This window comes from Mesocricetus auratus, unplaced genomic scaffold, assembly GCF_017639785.1.
Source record: "Mesocricetus auratus isolate SY011 unplaced genomic scaffold, BCM_Maur_2.0 Super-Scaffold_6730, whole genome shotgun sequence".
NCBI classification, from domain to species: domain Eukaryota; kingdom Metazoa; phylum Chordata; class Mammalia; order Rodentia; family Cricetidae; genus Mesocricetus; species Mesocricetus auratus.
The window spans coordinates 19536757-19556382 of NW_024429184.1; positions in this window are offsets into that span (position 1 = coordinate 19536757).

Here is a 19626-nt window from a genome sequence, read left to right on the forward strand (position 1 = left end):
TCTGATCAAAAACTTAGAGCTAGGGAGTACAGGGAAGCAGCTGTCCCTCCGGCAGCATCAGGTAAACAGGCCTGCTTCCCGGCCTGTGTTCCAGTACCTGCAGATCGCCTGGGAACTGCACAGAGCTCCCAATCCCGGCGGGAGCCAAGCACCGCAGACTCCAGATCTTCTCTCCCACCAACGAGACCAGGAAACGAGAGGAGGCTGGGAGTACAGGGAAGCAGCTGTCCCTCCGGCAGCATCAGGTAAACAGGCCTGCTTCCCGGCCTGTGTTCCAGTGCCTGGAGATCGCCTGGGAACTGCACAGAGCTCTCAATCCCAGCGGGAGCCAAGCACCCCAGACTCCAGATCTTCTCTCCCAGCAACCAGACCAGGAAACCAGAGGAGCCAGGGAGACCAGGGGAGTAGCTGTTCCGGATCAGGTACAACAGGACCCAGCATAGGATCCAGGGGGCCAGGTAGGAGGCTAAGCGCCCCAGATTCCTGTTCTTCTTCTCCACCCATGGACCAGCATTTGGACAAGGAATAGAAGAAACACCAGATTATTGGACTTGCTAGCATCCACCAAAAGGGAACTCTGGTCCCCAGACCAGTAAGGGGCTCTTTCTGCACCCACTAGAAGAAGAGATGGGAAAGAGACAATACAAAAACAGAGTCAGCAACAGAAAAACAAATATGACACCGCCAGATTCTAGAGACTCCACACCAGCAAGACCCCAACATTCCAATGCGAACGAAGCAGAAGAGAACGACCTTAAAAGCACTTTCATGAAAATGATAGAGGCCCTAAAAGAGGATATTGGAAAATCCCTCAAAGAAATGGAAAAAAAACAAACCAAAAAATGCAAGAAATGGAAGAAAAAACAAACCAAAAAATGCAAGAATTGGATGAAAAAACAAACCAAAAAAGGCAGGAAATGGAAGAAGAAATGAAGCAAAAACTGCAAGAAATGGAAGAAAAAACAAAGCAAAAAATGCAAGAATTGGAAGAGGAAACATACCAAAAAAAAAAAAAAAGGCAGAAAATGGAAGAGGAAACAAAGCAAAAAATGCAAGAAATGGTAGAAAAAACAAAGCAAAAAATGAAAAAAATGGAAGAAGAAACAAAGCACAAAATGCGAGACATGGAACAAAAAGCAAACCAAAAAATGCAAGAAATGGAAGAAAGAACAAACCAAAAAATTCATAAAAGGCAACAAACAGACGAACAGATAAACAGAAAATTGCAAGAAGCAATGCAAACACTGCAAGGGTTGAAAACTGAAATAGAGACATTAAAAAAAACACAATCTGAAGAAAGGCAGAAAATAGAAAAGCTGGACAAACAGTCAGGCACTACCAATACAAGCATTACCAACAGAATAGAAGAGATGGAAGAGAGAATCTCAAGTGTTGAAGATACACTAGGAGAAATGGATTTATCAACCAAAGAAAACCTTAAATCCAACAAATCCTTAACACAAAACATCCAGGAAATATGGGACACCATGAAAAGACCAAAGCTAAGAATAATAGGTATAGAAGAAGGAGAAGAAATCCACCTCAAAGGGGCAGAAGGCATATTCAACAAAATCATAGAAGAAAACTTTCCCAACCTTAAGAAAGACATGCCAATGAAGGTACAAGAAGCCTACAGAACACCAAATAGAGTGGACCACAAAAAAAAATCCCCTCGCCACATAATAATCAAGACCCCAAACATACAGAATAAAGAAAGAATATTAAGAGCAGCTAAGGAAAAAGGTCAAGTAACATACAAAGGCAGACCTATCAGAATTACACCTGATTTCTCCATGGAAACTCTGAGAGCCAGAAGGTCCTGGATAGATATTCTACCTACACTAAGAGACCATGGATGCCAGCCCAGACTACTATACCCGGCAAAGCTCTCAATCACTAAAGACAGAGAAAACAAGATATTCCATGACAAAACTAGATTCAAGCAATATGTGTCCACTAACCCAGCCCTACAGAAAATTTTGGAAGGAAAACTCCAACCCAAGGAAGCTAACTACAACCAAAAAAACATAAGCATTAGAGAATCCCTCTCTACCAACAGCCAAAAGAACAAAGGGGTGAAATTCCATACATAATTCCACCAACAACAACCATCGCAAATCGAAGAAGGATGAGCAATCAATGGTCATTAATATCCCTCAATATTAACGGCCTTAACTCACCCATAAAAAGACACAGACTAGCAGAATGGATTCGAAGACAGAACCCTTCCTTCTGCTGCATAAAAGAAACACAACTCACCCTCAAAGACAGACATTACCTGAGAGTTAAAGGTTGGGAAAAAATTTTTCAATCAAATGGACCCAAGAAACAAGCAGGGGTAGCAATCCTAATATCTAACAAACTAGACTTTAAAATAAAATCAATCAAAAGAGATGAAGGAGGTCATTACATACTCATCACAGGTGAAACCCACCAAGATGAAGTGTCTATCCTGAACATCTATGCCCCCAATACAAAGGCATCCACATTCGTTAAAGAAACATTATTAGAACTTAAATCTCATCTAAAGCCCCACACAGTTATAGTGGGAGATTTCAACACACCACTCTCACCACTAGACAGGAATACCAGACAGAAACTCAACAAAGAAGCAAAGGGTCTAATAGAAGAAATGACCCAACTGGGATTAGCAGATATCTATAGAACATTTCATCCACATAAAAAAGAATATACATTCTTCTCACCACCACATGGAACCTTCTTAAAAATTGACCACATACTTGGCAACATATCAAACCTCAGCAGCTACAAAAAAATTGGAATAACTCCATGCATCTTATCAGACCACCATGCCTTAAAATTAGAATTCAACAACAACACAAATTGCAGAAAACCTACAAACTCATGGAAATTGAATAATGCTCAACTGCACCATCCCTGGGTCAAAGAGGAAATAAAAAAAGAAATTAAAGACTTCCTTGAATTCATTGAAAATGGAGACACAACATACCCAAACCTATGGGACACTTTGAAAGCAGTGCTACGGGGGAAGTTCATAGCACTAAGTGCTCACATGAAGAAACAGGAGAACAGTTATACCAGAGAATTAACATCACAGCTAAAAGCTCTAGAACACAAAGAAGCAAACTCCCCCAGGAGGAGTAGACGCCAGGAAATAATCAAATTGAGGGCTGAAATCAATAAAGTAGAAACCAGGAAAACAATACAAAGAATCAATGCAAAGAAGAGTTGGTTCTTTGAGAAAATCAACAAGATAGGCAAACCTTTGTCCATACTTACCAAACAGCAGAGAGTGAACACGCAAATTAACAAAATCAGAAATGAAAAGGGGGACATAACAACAGACTCTGAGGAAATCCAGAGAATCACTAGGTCATACTTTGAAAACCTGTACTCCACAAAATTCGAAAATTTAAAGGAAATGGATGACTTCCTGGACAGCTATCATTTGCCAAACCTAAATCAAGAACAGATAAGCATTTTAAATAGACCTATAACCCCTATGGAAATAGAAGCTGTCATCAAAAGTCCCCCAACCAAAAAAAGTCCAGGTCCAGATGGCCTCAGTGCAGAATTCTACCAGAAATTCAAAGAACAGCTTATACCAATTCTTCTCAAAGTGTTCCACACAATAGAAGCAGAAGGCTCTTTGCCAAACTCTTTCTATTAGGCTTCAATAACCTTGATCCCCAAGCCACACAAAGATACAACTAAGAAAGAGAACTTCAGACCAATATCCCTCATGAACATTGATGCAAAAATACTCAATAAAATACTGGCAAATCGAATCCAAGAACACATCAAAACAATCATTCACCACGATCAAGTAGGTTTCATCCCAAGGATGCAGGGATGGTTCAACATACGAAAATCCATCAACGTAATCCACCATATAAACAAGCTGAAAAACAAAAATCACATGATCATCTCACTAGATGCTGAAAAAGACCTTTGACAAAATCCAACACCCCTTCATGATAAAGGTCTTGGAGAGATCTGGGATAACAGGGACATACTTAAACATAATAAAAGCTATATACAGTAAACCAACAGCCAACATCAAACTAAATGGACAGAAACTCAATGCAATTCCTCTAAAATCAGGAACAAAACAAGGCTGTCCACTCTCTCCATACCTTTTCAACATGGTACTTGAAGTTCTAGCTATTGCCATACGACAACAAAGGGGGATGAAGGGGATACAAATTGGGAAGGAAGAGGTCAAAATTTCACTGTTTGCAGACGATATGATAGTTTACATCAATGACCCAAAGAACTCTACCAGGGAACACTTACAGCTGATTAACACCTTCAGCAAAGTGGCAGGCTACAAGATCAACTCAAGAAAATCAGTAGCCCTACTGTATACAGATGATAAAAGGGCTGAAAGAGAAATCAGAGAAACAGCACCCTTTACAATTGCCACAAACAACATAAAATACCTTGGGGTAACGCTAACCAAACAAGTGAAAGACCTGTATCGTAAGAACTTTGAATCTTTAAAGAAAGAAATTAAAGAAGCCCTCAGAAAATGGAAAGATCTCCCATGCTCTTGGATAGGTAGGATCAATGTAGTAAAAATGGCAATCCTGCCAAAAGCAATCTACAGATTCAATGCAATCCCCATTAAAATCCCAGCACAATTCTTCACAGACCTTAAAAGAACAATAATCAATTTTGTATGGAAAAACAAAAGACCCAGGATAGCCAAAACAACCCTGTTCAACAAGGCAACATCCGGAGGCATCACCATCCCTGACCTCAAGCTCTATTATAGAGCTATAGTCCTGAAAACAGCTTGGTATTGGCACAAAAATAGACAGGTAGACCAATGGAATCGAATTGAAAATCCGGGTATTAACCCACACACGTACGAACATCTGATCTTTGACAAAGAAGCTAAAAATATACAATGGAATAAAGAAAGCATCTTCAACAAATGGTGCTGGCATAATTGGAGACTGGCATGTAGAAGAATGCGGATCGATCCATGTTTATCGCCATGCACAAAACTTAAGTCCAAATGGATCAAAGACCTCAACATAAATCCAGCCACACTGAACCTCTTAGAAGAGAAAGTGGGTGGTACCCTTGAACGAATTGGTACAGGAGACAGCTTCCTGAACATAACACCAGTAGCACAGACAGTGAGATCAACAATTAATAAATGGGACCTACTGAAACTGAGAAGCTTCTGTAAGGCAAAGGACACAGTCAGCAAGACAAAAAGGCAGCCCACAGAATGGGAAAAATATTCACTAATCCCACATCTGACAGAGGGTTGATCTCCAAAATTTACAAAGAACTCAAGAAGCAAGTCTCCAAAACAGCAAAGGACCCTATTAAAAAGTGGGCTGCAGAACTAAATAGAGAGTTTTCAATAGAGGAGTCTAAAATGGCTGAGAGGCACTTGAGAAAGTGCTCAACATCCTTAGCCATCCGGGAAATGCAAATCAAAACAACTCTGAGATACCATCTCACTCCTGTCAGAATGGCTAAAATCAAAAACACCAATGACAATTTATGCTGGAGAGGATGTGGTGAAAGGGGAACACTCCTCCATTGCTGGTGGGTGTGCCAACTGGTTCAGCCACTTTGGAAATCAGTGTGGAGATTCCTCAGAAAAATGGGATTAAACCTACCACATGACCCAGCAACTCCACTCTTAGGCATATATCCAAAAGATGCCCATTCATACAACAAAGATGTCTGTTCCACTATGTTCATAGCAGCTTTATTTGTAATAGCCAGAACTTGGAAGCAACCTAGATGTCCCTCAACCGAAGAATGGATAGAGAAAATGTGGTACATCTACACAATGGAGTTCTATTCAGCAGAAAAAAAATAATGGAATCATGAGATTCGCAGGCAAATGGATGACACTAGAAGAAACCATCCTGAGTGAGGTAACCCAGTCACAAAAAGAGAAACATGGCATGTACTCTCTCATATATGGATTTTAGACATAGATCTGGGGAGTGCCAGCCTACAATCCTATGGCCAGAGAGTCTGGGAAACAGAAACTTCATTTAGTGGCCGGTTAAGTACTGAGCTGAACTCAAGAAAGCCAGTAACAGAGAGGGAGGACTGATGATCAAAGAGATTAAGACTGGGCTGGTTTAACCCCCAGAAACAGCTGACCAGACAAAGGTTAACTCTTGAATCCCAGGCATCAGCCTGGGAATCCAGCATGGGACTGATCAATACCCCCTGAATTTGGGTGTCAATGAGGAGGCCTAGGGAACCTTTTGAGCCTTGGGCAGCAGATCAGTACCCATCCCAAGTATACACATGGACTTTGGACTCCCATAGAACAATGTGAGGTGCACTCTCACCCTGAACTCTTGGGGAAGGGTCTAGGCCCTGCCCTATATGAAATGACAGACTATGGACACCCCCATGGAGGGCCTCACCCTCCCTGGGGGAATGAGGGGATAACGGGGGGGGGGGTTGGGTGGATGGCACGGAAGGAGGTGAAGGAATGGGAGCGGGACCTGGAACTGACTTGTGAAGCAACCTCGTTTCTTATCTAAATTTAAACTGGAAAAAAAAGAAAGTTATTTGAATGCATGTTAAACATTAATGTAATTTTTGAAAGGTTATATCTGATTTTTTCTTTTACCAAAATAAATCTGGAGAAAAAAAAACTTAGAGCTATAATATCCAGTATGAGATTGTATATCAAAGTTTATTATAACATTTTTTACATTAGCTAAGATATGGGTTTAAACTACATTTTCACCAACTAAGAATGAGTAGAGCAAATGATTATATATGCACAATATTATTTTTCCACATTGATATGCCTAACAGGCCTGCTCTTTTTTGATGGGAGACAGATGTCACAACATAATCATATAAAGTTAGAGTCAGAATGTCTTCTCTGATTTAAGAATGCTATAAATTCTATAGTTATACTAAGACATATATGTGAAAATGGTAGCAGCAGTATTTTCTAAGAGAACAAGATATTGTGAGGGGTGGAGGAACGAGCATGTTAGTGAGGTTTGTGAGTTGCGGAGTGCATTACAGAAATTCATGAAAATGGCCTTATGTATCTAATAATAACAATGATGATAAATAATCCATAATGTTCTACTTCATACATACCTTAAAAGCTAAAACAAAGGAAGATAACAATGTTAATGACAGATGGAAAACAATCCAAAAATTGTATTTTCCTGAATATTTTTTAATATTTAATGTATCCAATATTATTAAAGAAAGGAAGATGTTTGGGAAAATACTTTCATAGTTCTTCAAAATGTAAGCCAGGCAGCAACATCATCTCAAAGTATATGGTTAAGAAAATAAATTGAAAGTCTGTTATTTAGCAAAACAAACATTTTTAGCATTGCAGTAGTTCAAAAATGGATATGTCTTATTTCACAAATAAATAACTATGGCAGTGGAATGCAACATACTTACACAACAATTTATTAGTCTTCAAAAATATGCTACTGAAACATAGTCCCTTGTGAAAACATATTAATTGGAAGAAGTGAATCACTAAAGTTTACATTTGTGTGATTTCAGGCCAAGAAAATAGAAAGAAATTGAAATTTTGGTGGATAACCATTCAGAAGTTGTAAGATGGTTAGTAATGAGCCTGAGATGCCTTGTCAGTAGGTAAAAATAGCATTAAGTTACACAATTGTGAAAGTTTTATAATTCTAAATAATTAAAACCATTAAGATGTAGATAATTCAAAATTATATCTTATAAGAAAATTACATATCAGTAAAACTGTTTCCCAATAAAACTAGGAACAACCTTGCTGTGGAATATTATTTTAACTATGTAAACATGTGTAGTATTACTTTAAATATGAAATGGTATGTTACATTTGTTTATGCTGTATTTGTTTAAATATGTAAATATGTGATATATTTGTTTATTTTCCAGCTTATTATTTTAGCTAGGTTAAAATGTGTTGCATTTCTTTATGCTGCATTCAACTATGTAAAGATTTGTTGCTGTTTTACCTTGCCTGATTAAGAAAACAGATTGGTATAATAAAAGGGTGAGTGACAAATAGCTAGGCAATAGAAGGATATGTGCCACTGGTAGTCAGAGAGAATTAATAGGAGAGAAGAGCAGGGAGAGACAAGAGGATGAGAAAGAAAGAGAAGGAGATATCTGGGGCCATCCACATAGCCATCAGTCAGCCAGACATGGAGTAAGACATACAGAATGAAAGAAGAGTAAAAATCGCCGAAGTAAAACATAGATGGAGAGAAACAGGCTGATTTAAGTTATAAGAGCTATTTGGATAAGGATAAAATAAGGTCAAGCATTCATAACTAATAATAAATATCCATGCCCTGATTTGGGAGCTGGTTGGTGGCCCAAAGAAAGCCTGTTACATTTGTCATTACATCATAGAGCCAACATTTTCACGTAGGGCCTGAAACAAAAGCAAAAAAAATAGAAACAAACAAAAATTATGGGCATGGCTCCTTTAAGAGACTCTGTCATGAAATGAGCATTTCAGTTAATTGACAGGCTAAATAGAAACACCATGCTAAGAAAAAACTCCTGACACAGTGCAGGCATAAACATCCCATACATCGGGGGAGTTGAATTTAGCTCCTAGTTAACCTAAATTGGCTTAAATTAAATGCCACCCCCAAGTGAAGCTGGTTTTCACAAACATGAAAAGGGGTAAGAGGCAGACACTGCATCCACAGAGATAGCTTAACTGTTTTAAGTTTGACTCACCTGGTCAGAAAAGACTGGAGACACAGTAAAGAGAAGTCCAAATTGGAAAAAAAAAAACTCTAGACAAGTTACACTATAATTAAAAGTATTCATAGGCTTGAAAAGGCAAAGAAAAGTCACAGAGGATAGTAAACAATTTATAATAATAAAGTCTCTAAAGACAGTTTAGTAATATAAAGGGAAATAAAGTCAAGTAGAGATGGGAAATACACAGGGAATATGGATCCTGTATGGAGTTGTGCTGACTGAATTTTTTGAATGTAGATGAGTGAATGACAGCTGCTGAGAGGCAGGGGATTGTTAAAGGGACTGCTGAATTAAAATCATCCTAAATACTTTAGGAATGTCTTGACTCTAAAATGGAAGTCAGGAAATGTATTGTATTAGGGAAGAGGTTATGCTTTTTTTTCCTTGGAAACAAAATGATGTAGATTTTTTCAAGGTTAAGGATTGATTGAGGGTGACCTCCTGAAAATTTTGGCTATAAGCATGAGGATATAAACAATCAAACACTATCAGACAGCTGATGTATATACTGTTTCTTCTGCATGGGAACAGTTCTGAGACTGGAAATAAAGTTTACAAAAATTTACACAGGAGTTGGCCATTATTTCAGTTTTTTCAGGATCCCCTAAAAAGTATCACTACCCCAAGAAAATAGGAAGTACCTTTAAGAACAAGATGATAACTATCTATAAAAAGATCTCAGATGTTTTTTTTGGTCACTTTGTTATAGATGTTTATCATCATTTATTGGGAATATAGGAATATAGGATAAAGGACAACTATTAACCTCAAATATTTTACATTGTTATGGAATTTTTAATAGTGATAACAATTTAAGGTTTTTTAAAACATACTCTATATATGTTTCTACTCTTGTTTAAGACATTTCAGTCTATTGATACAAATTTGGAGTTCATTTTATTATACTGTATGTATATTTCCACTTTTGTTTGGGATGCTGTGCTTATGTAGCACATTTTAAAATGTAATATATAATTAATAGATGCATGTTACTAGTTGGCCATCTATAATAATTGAACTTGTAGTCATGTTAGGTATGTTTTCAAGATAAACATATATTTTAGAGAGATATATTGCATTAAAACTCTTTCAAGACCTACAGACTATGGCATTTGACATGTTTCATTAACATAGGACTTTTCATGATCGTAAGACACACCTGTTCCTGCTACTACCAATCTTCTTCATAAAGGGATGATGTGCATCAAAGAACCCCTATATGAAGTTTTCTTTCATTGTGGTAAAGCTAGCCATTTGCACAAGAACCTGACATAGTCTTTACTATTGACAGTACACTGGTCAAACTGGACATACAGAGCACAAATGAAAATGACTGTCTAAGTTTGCCAAAACAATGCAGGACAGTCCTTCAAAATTTCTGCTTCATAGAAACATCTTTCAGATCTTCTAGTCCTGGAGTTCAAAATTGAATGCCCCAATATTGCAAAGGTACCTTGGGTGACTGTACAGGAAGCCATATGTCTCTGCCTTATCTATAGTTTGGGAAGTGGCTTACACTGCGTTTCCTATTTATTCAGAAAATATTTTATCGTTTTGGGATCTTTGGTGGAGTTGAAGCTTTGATTATAGTTATAAATTTCCTTAGTTATGATAGAAGGTAAACTAGGTACAAAACTTTGGACTCATTAAGATAGGACCAGTAGTAGAATAATTTCTCTAAATTTGCCAAATGCAAATGGACTATATATTGTAAATATAATTCTTACTTGATAATTTTTCTAATTGTATATACTCTTACTATGTTAAAGTTAAAACATTTCTTTTTGTTTAGACAAAAGGGGGAAATGTTGTGAAATATTATTTTGTCTTTATGGATATGTTACATTTGTCAGTGTTGTGGAATAAACTTTAAATATGTAAGTATCTATTGCATTTGCTTGTGCTGCATTTGTTTAACTATGTAAAGTTATGTTGCTGCTTCACCTTGCCTGCCTAAGCAACCTGGTTGGTGTAATAAAAACCTGAATGGCAAGTAGCTTTGTAGTAGAGGGAAAAATAGGGCTTGTTGTCAGAGAGAATAAGTAAGGGGAAAGAACAAAAGATCAGGAGAAGAGAATGAGGTAGAAAGAGTAAAAAGCACTGAGGCAAAACGTAGATGAAGAGAAATGGGTTAATTTAAGTTGTAAGAGCTAGTGGGAAAAGTAAAAGACAAGGCCAAGAATTCATAACTAATAATAAGCCTCCATGTTATGATTTAGGAGCTTATTGGTGGCCCAAAATTAGTCTCTTACACATGACTGCCTTGATACAGAAAATGAACAAAATAATTACCTAATTATATAATGGATTATTAAAATATAAATTTGTTAAATTTATATATATATATATCAGTAGTGGTGGATTTTAAACTATGTAGAATTTGAAAACAATAGTATATGATTGATAATTGTTAATTCCTTAACAGCGTTTTAAGGAATAATTTTAGAATATAATGCACCATATATTTCACCAAGCGTAGTAACATTTTAATTATTAAAATATCTGTAGCTACAATAGGATGTTACTGTACCTTTACCTATGCAGTTATATAAACTTGAATATATTAAGTCTTAGAAATATAGCAGGGCTGGATGGCTATCTCAGTGTTGAATGACATACATTTCCCTTGCAGCTGTTCCAATTTTGGCTCTCAATGCTTACACAGCTTACAATCACTTGTAGCTCCAGATCCACATATGTGAGGCTCTCTGCTGACCTCTATAGGAATCTCCACACATGTGCACATATACTTACATAACTTAAAGTAAAGTAGTTCTTAAAATAAAACTTTAAAATGTACAGTGATTTTACAACAGAAGATACGCGATGTTAAGATTTAAAGAAAGTTAAATTATGCTTTTTAAGGAGTTTTGCTTTCTGACTTATGACAATAGATCGATTTCCATACACATATGAAAGACATCGAGTGAGCTGTTCATTAGCATCAAGGTTGAAGTTGCTGGGCTACAGAGATGGAGCTAATCTTAAGGCCCCTTGCTACTTTCTCAGGTCACTGGATTTGGTCTTCGCACCCATGGCAGGTGAACAGTCACATGTAACTCCAGCTCCAGCGTATTTGACACTGTATTTTGACCCCTTTCTGTATGCATGAATGTGGCATACATGCAAAGACAAACCATATAAACAATTAAAGTAGTAAATAAATAATACGCGAGAGAATAAAGTTGAAGTCAGGACTTTGAAAAAAATATTTTAATACTGGTCTTCTTGTCTTGGTTTGCAACTACTGCCTGTTCAGACAGATATGACACAAAGTAGTTTCCTTTATGGAAAACAAATATTCTTTAATGTCTGTGCATTATCTGGCTCACTGATTTTTTCCATTGGCTGAGTGCTAGAATACCGCTGCAAAATCAATGCCAAAAATAAGGAGCATATGCAGATGCTCTGGTTTAATTAGTCCTCAGTCCAACGGAGGCACTGGTAGCTTTCAAAAGCACTTCAGTTTGTTTGACCTGAAAAAAGATGATGAACCTCTTTCTCTAGATGTCTTGCTCACTGCTGGTTTCCTGGGCTTTCTGATCCTTTTTACAAACACATCGCTTCCTAACTCTTTCTGCTGGACTGGTAATGGTAGTTTTTATGTTTGCCTTATACCATAGACTTTTTTATTGTCTGCAAATTTATTTTATCCCAGCATTTCCCCCAGCTTTGTGGAAAAGCATTCATCTTTCCTACATGGGTATTTTCAGACTCACCTTAACTCTCATTCCCTCAGAGGAAGAGCTTTGCATATTTGTCAATGAATTACTCTGTTGATTAAAAAAATATGTAAATATTAAATATGCGAATTAAAATTGGTTCAGATTTATAATAAGGATTAAAATTATGATGAAAACATACACTAGAACTGAGGAAGACAACATGCTTTGATTAGAACACAGCTTAAAACTGTTTGATAGCATTTCTGAAAATTCACAGAAACCCAACAGACCTGCTGTCTATGCATCCTATTAACTGCATGATTCTTTCTTTAATACAACTTTCTTAAAAACTTTTTCTTAACTTTAAATGTTTTTTCATCATTCACTTGGTGTCTAGATTGTAAAAAAGGCAAATACGCATAATCAGTTTGAGAATAGCTTGTAAGCCACAGTTAATTGATACAGCATTAAGTCAAAGTAACCAGAGGTAAGACAACCAAAATTGAATCCCTTGCAGTTTAGTTGGAGTTTTGGGGGGAGCCACCAACTCACAAGTAATGACACAGAGTCTTTAGCTTTGACTTGTGCCAACTAGCTCTTATGACATAAATTAACCCATTCATATTAATCTACATTCTTCCCCACGGGGCTCATTGCCTTATCTTCATACTGTCCATCCTCCTTTCTCTGAATCTAACTGGCAACTCTGCCTTTCTTCTTCCTAGAGTTCTCTGGCAAGAAATACTGACTATATCCTCTGTCTAGCTACTGGCCATTCAACTTTTTATTACACCAAACACAGAAATATTTCTTCACATGGTGTACAAATATCCCACAACTGCAGTGTAATGATCTCATTATGCATCTACTTCATGGTCAATGAGTAGTACAGATTAATATGTTCCTCTCAGCAATAGTAGGGAAACTTCTTTCTCCATAATGAGGTCTAAAATAAAGAAAGAAATCTGGTAGCATATCTGAGGCCCCTTAGTACTGTGCCTACACAAAGCAGAGGGAAGGAAATAAGGTATCCTCAAAACAACCTTATGCCTAAAGCACGTGGTATCATGTGGCCTTAGCAAGGTAATATTAACTGTGTGTCATAAGGAACACAGACTGTCCATTGTGTTACTGCCTTTAACTCTAACCCTTGGAAGACAGATACAGAGGGTATGTGTTCTCTGTCTGTTTTGTCTATATAGTGAGTTCCAGGCCAGCAGTGGCTACCTTGAGAGACATTGTACCAGAAGCTAAAACCAACAGAAATGTACGTTTCACAGTTACACAGGTAAAAAGTTCAACATAAGGCATGTGAGGTGTCAGGTTCTACTGAGGAATGTGGTAGAGCATCTCTCGTGTGAATTTTGTTTATTCAGATAACTTCAGGTGTTCATGTTTAAGTATATTATTTCCCCAATACCTTTGTACTTTCATTCTGCTGTATGTGTTTCTGTGAACAAATTTCCTTTCTCTAAAGATACTGGTCAGGAGAATCAGAGAAAATCTATTGTGACATTCTGACATGCTAGATGTTCAGACAATGTATTTATGGACTGACTGACACACAATCACATAATGTGTGCATGGACTGACACACAGAAATGAGTCAGGGAAATCTACCACTAGGACTATGTACTCTGGTGGAGTAGCACTTTCCCAGTGATTTACAAATGTCAGCACACCAAAATTTAGCATTTGAAAATTTGACTGTCTAAAATGTTATGCTGCAAATGGAAACTCAGCCAATTTATTATGGGGAGTGTTTGACTAGTCTCTGTAAGGACGCTCTGTAGGGAGGGAAGGCTATGGCTTGCTTTCTGTTATAGAACTTGGAGGTATGACTAGGTGATTGAATGTCAAAGGTATTTTTGGCTAGGTTTGTGTACAACTCCCACCACTTGGAGACTTGACTGGTTATAGAAGATGGCTGGTTTTAAATCTCTTATCACCACATTGATGGCAATGAGTCAATATTAATTCCTTATCTTTCAACAGTTATTTAGGCCATTTGGATGTAGTTCATTCCCTAAGTATTCTGGAAAAATATGTGTTAAGATAGTGATGTGATGACATCTGCAACTGAAGCAAGCCTTTAGTGGCAGTAGTACTGTTCTCTCATATCAGAACAGAGGACTTAGACAACAGACTGTGCTGCTGTTCATTTGTAGAATCATAACTACTATGTAAAATGGGCGTATTGGAAGATCAACAATAAAAACTTTGGGGAAATTGGATTTCAAATACCTGACATAGGGAATTTCTTGGATACTTGCCAATTTAAACATGCATTAATAATTAGTTACTTATGATTCCTTGAGTTTACATTTCAGTATCTCAAACTTGATTTGCTATAGGGCGATATCCAAAGTAATTCTAAGCCTAGAATCATACAGACGACAATTAGTAATTAGGCCAATAATGGGGGCAGGTATGTGGGAGGGAAGAGGAGTGAGTGAATACATACAAATGCAAATTGCATTTTCCTTATGACCCAAGTGGACTTCTGGACATCTCAAACACATTAACTTTTGTAGAATAAGTATTTATTCAAATTTAAAACTTGCTTGTGATACTTTTTAAAGATGATAGTAACATCTAAGAGAAGGAAAAACAACACCTATACAAAGTGTCCTGTATAAAGCAACCAACTGTGACTTTGTTAAAAAGTGTAGTTGCTTTGGACTCTATCAGTCTACCTGAGCATGGGTCATAAGGGTTGGAGATGATCTTGAGTATTACAAATCCTAATGGGACACAGGAATATTTAAATCCAACTATATAAGGATTATAAAGATGATCATATAGCTCATCACTACAATAAAAGTTCATATGACTTTTATTCTAAAACTGTAGTCATTGTGTGTGTGTGTGTGTGTGTGTGTGTGTGCAAGTGTGCACAGGTACGTGAGTAATGATTCTGCGATAAGGTGTGGACATCATAGACACATTTATAGAGTGGTTCTCTCATTCCAGGTTAGGATGGGTCTTCAGGTTTGTGTGGCAAACCCTTACTAACTTGACTGTTATATGATTTTCAAGAATCATACAATCATCAAATTTGAATGGAATTTCTACATGTTTATCTTTGTCCCTAAATTATGAAATTTGGACTAGAACCTTTATGAGTAACTGTCATTTTTAATAGGATATATAATTAGCTACAGTGTTAAGGAGCAATCCAAGTTGGTGATGTGGTGCTTAGTTTGAGTCTTGTAGTAATTCTTATTTAATTTTTTATGAACAATACATTTTGATCATTTTCTGCTACCCAACTTCTCCCAGATCCTTTTGACTCACCTACCCCCACACCTTCATACTCTGTTTCTTTCTCTCTTAAAAAACAAATGCAACAAAAGTTAAATATAAAAGAAGAAAAAATAAGAAAGCAAAATAAAATGAAAACAGAAAAATAAGCTGAAAACAGAAAAAATCCCACCAAAAACCATGCATAGAGATGTGGAGTTTGTTTGATGTTTGCAATAACTCCTGGGAATGGGACTGTCCTGAAGTCTGTTCAATAAATCCAGTGACAATCCAATGAAGAAAACTGATTTTTCACTTCCCGAAAGGGTATCACTTGCAAAGAGCTTCTTGGTTAGGGATGGAATACCACAACCACTTCCCCTTCTCAGTGCTGCTATTTTGTCTGGTATCGACCTGTACAGATTCTTTGTGTTTGAGTCCTATTGTATCTCTGATTCACACTGTTTCCTTGGAGTTATCTGTCACATCGGGTTCTTATGATCTTTTTGTTTCCTCTTCTATTAGGATCTCTGAGATTTCTGGGGAGGATCTTGACTGAGATATTCCAGTGAAGGCTGAATGCTCCAAAGTTTCTTCATGAGTCCTTGTTTTAAAACCCATGTGCTTCAAGAAAAAAGCTTTTATAATGGGGACTGAATGGCACACTGATCTAAAAGAATAACAATATGCCATTAAGAGTCACTTTATTGATATGTTTTATCAGCAGAACCATAGTAGAAGATTTTTCCCTAGGCCTATGACCTGTCTAGACTCAGGCTATTGACCACTATATCTATGATTCTCAAGGATGTCATTTGAATTACTTTCTAGCTGAATAGTGAAGCAATATCTACCTCCAACATAAATTTAATGCAGAGATCAAACTTAAAAATTAAAATGATTAAATAGAAAAATACTCCCTCCTTTCATCATGATATATTTGGTTGTGGGGTGTTATTGTGTGTGTGTGTGCAAGTGATGTGCTCCCATGACTTGGGTACCAATGTTACAAAAAATATCACATATATTTTATGTTTCATTTCCTTGGATACTAGAACTTTTTAATACTCAGAATAATATAACATAGATTTATTCAAGAAAGACCTATTTTAAAATCTTGTCTAGGTCATCTTAAATCTCAACTTTATTTCTTCCTATTGTGAGTCAGTTATCACAAGTACAAATAAGTTATGTTAACACAGTTTTAAAAACAAGCTGAAGAACTATATTTAACATTTACAGCTGGAATATTAGCAGCAATGGAAAACTCAGATGAAACTTAGTTAACCTAGTAATTGTTTTTGTATATCAACAGAGTCAAATATGTCATCTCATTATGGGTTCTCCACATCTCTGCGTGAAATAATAATACTTTTGTTCTCTACTCCAGGAATACTAGGTACATGAAAATATTCAGAATGACTACGGTTTAACAACAGATTGAAAAATTCACAATGAATATCTGTGTATAACTGCTACAGATTATCTTTTCTAAAAATAAAGCAAGGCCAGCCTAAGCCACTGAAATAATTAATTAGTGACCAGAAGAGAAGAAAGAAGGATAGCAGACGCTATGACTAACGGAGATTCAGGGTGGAGCAGAAAAGCAAGAGGTATATAAAGAGGCTGAAATACCTCTGATAAAGATACAAGATTATATCTGAAGAGCAGAGCTGAGCAGCAGGCACAGTCTGAGTTCCTAAAATTATGCCCAGATGTCACAATAACTTGATGAGAAGACTAGACTATGTGGGCAGATCCCTTCAGGGTTGGCTATCCTAATAATCCTGGACATCTAAGGACATCCATGTGAATAAGAAAAGATAAATCAAACATGTGCCTCTTTTGTTAGATAATAATTATATAGAAAAAGATGTAGCTAAAGAAAACGTTATAGAGAAATAACCCAGGAGTTAGGTGAATGGCATGTGTGAAGCAAATAGAACAATTAAAAAGCCTTCATAAGAAACCTAAGCCCATTCAGAAATAAGATTTTATCTCAAGGTATTTATCACATTTATTATTGGAATTCTAATCCTGGCCTATATAATTTCCTGGACAGTATTCTAAGACAAGAGTTTCCCTTTTTAAGAATGATTTTATTATTTATGTGTACATACATAAGTATATGCATATGCTTTATGGAATCCATTGAAGGTAAGAAGTGAGTGTCAGAAGCCCTGGAACTGGAGCAAAATCAGTATATGCTGCCTGACATTGGTGGTGAGAAGTGAACTCCAGTTGTCTGAAAATCCAGTGATCTCTGTTAATCACTGCATTGTTTCTCCAAACCTAAGGCACAGATTTATTGACACATTTCCATATGTAGCCTATATAAACTTAATTTCCTGATCATACTTATTGTTGCTCAAAGCAATTTATAGTTAAATTTTGAATGTTTGACTTATTCCTTTCCTATTTGTATCCCTTGAACTCCTTTTGATGTCTTATTGCTCTAGCTGGAACAACAAATACAATACTGAAGAGATATGGAGAGAGTGGACAGCCTTGTCTTGTTCCTGATTCTAGGAGAATTGCGTTGAGTTGCTCTCCATTTAGTCTGATGTTAGCTGTTGGTTTACTGTATATTGCTTTTACTGTGTTCAGGTATGTTCTTGTTATCCCTGATCTCTCTAGGACCATTATCATGAATGGGTGCTGGATACTGTCACAGGATTTTTCAGCATCTAGTGAGATGATCATGTGGATTTTCCTTTGCAGTTTGCTTATATTGTGGATAACATTTATAGATTTTATAATGTTGAACCATCTCTGTATTCCTGGGATAAAGCCTACTTAATTATGGTGGATGATTTTTCTGATGAGTTCTTGAAACCAATTTGCTAGTATTTTATTGAGTATTTTTGCATCTATTTTCATGAGAGAAATTGGTCTGTCGTTCTCTTTCTTAGTTGTGTCTTTGTGTGGCTTGTTTACCAAGGCAATTGAAGCCTCATAAAAAGAGTTTGGCAGGGAGTCTCCTGCTTCTATTGTGTGGAACATTTTGAGGAGTATTGGAATGAGCTCTTTTTTGAATTTCTGTTAGAATTCTGCACTAAAGCCATCTGGGTCTGGGCTTTTTTTGTTGTTGTTGTTGGGAGACTTTTGATGACCTCTTCTATTTCATCAAGTGTTATAGGTCTGTTTAGATTGTTTATCTCTTCTTATTTTAGTTTTGGCAAGTGATACCTATCCATGAAATTGTCCATTTCCTTTAAAATTTTGAATTTTGTGGAGTACAGATTTTCAAAGTATGACCTGATGATTCTCTGGATTTCCTCAGTGTCCGTTGTTATGTCCCCCTTTTCATTTCTGATTTTGTTAATTATCATGCTCTCTCTCTGTCTTTTGATTAGTTTGGACAAAGTTTTGTCTGTCTTGTTGACTTTCTCAAAGAACCAACTCTTGTTTCATTGAATTTTTTCAATGTTTTCCTGGTTTCTACTAGATTGATTTCAGCCCTCAATTTGATTATTTCCTGGCATCTACTCCTCCTGTGAGTCTGCTTCTTTTTGTTCTAGAGCATTAAGTTTTGCTATTAATTCTCCAGTGTGGTTATTATCCAGTTTCTTCATGTGGGTACTTAGTACTATGAACTTTCCTATCAGCACTGCTTTCAGAGAGTCCCATAAGTTTGGATATGATGTGTCTTCATTCTCATTGAATTACAGGAAGTCTTTAATTTCTTTTTATTACTTACTTTACCCAGGATAGTGAAATTGTGCATTGTTCAATTTCCATGAGTTTTTAGGGTATCTGCGATTTGTGTTATTGCTGAATTCTAATTTTAATGCATGGTGATCTGATAAGATACAGGGGGTTATTCCAATTTCTTTTGTATCTATGTAGGTTTGCTATGTTTCCTATTATGTGATCAATTTCAGAGAAGGTTCCATGTGGCTCTGAGAAGAAGGTATATCCCTTTGTGTTTTGGTGGAATGTTCTATAGATGTCTGTTAAATCCAGTTGGGTCATAACTTCTTTTAGT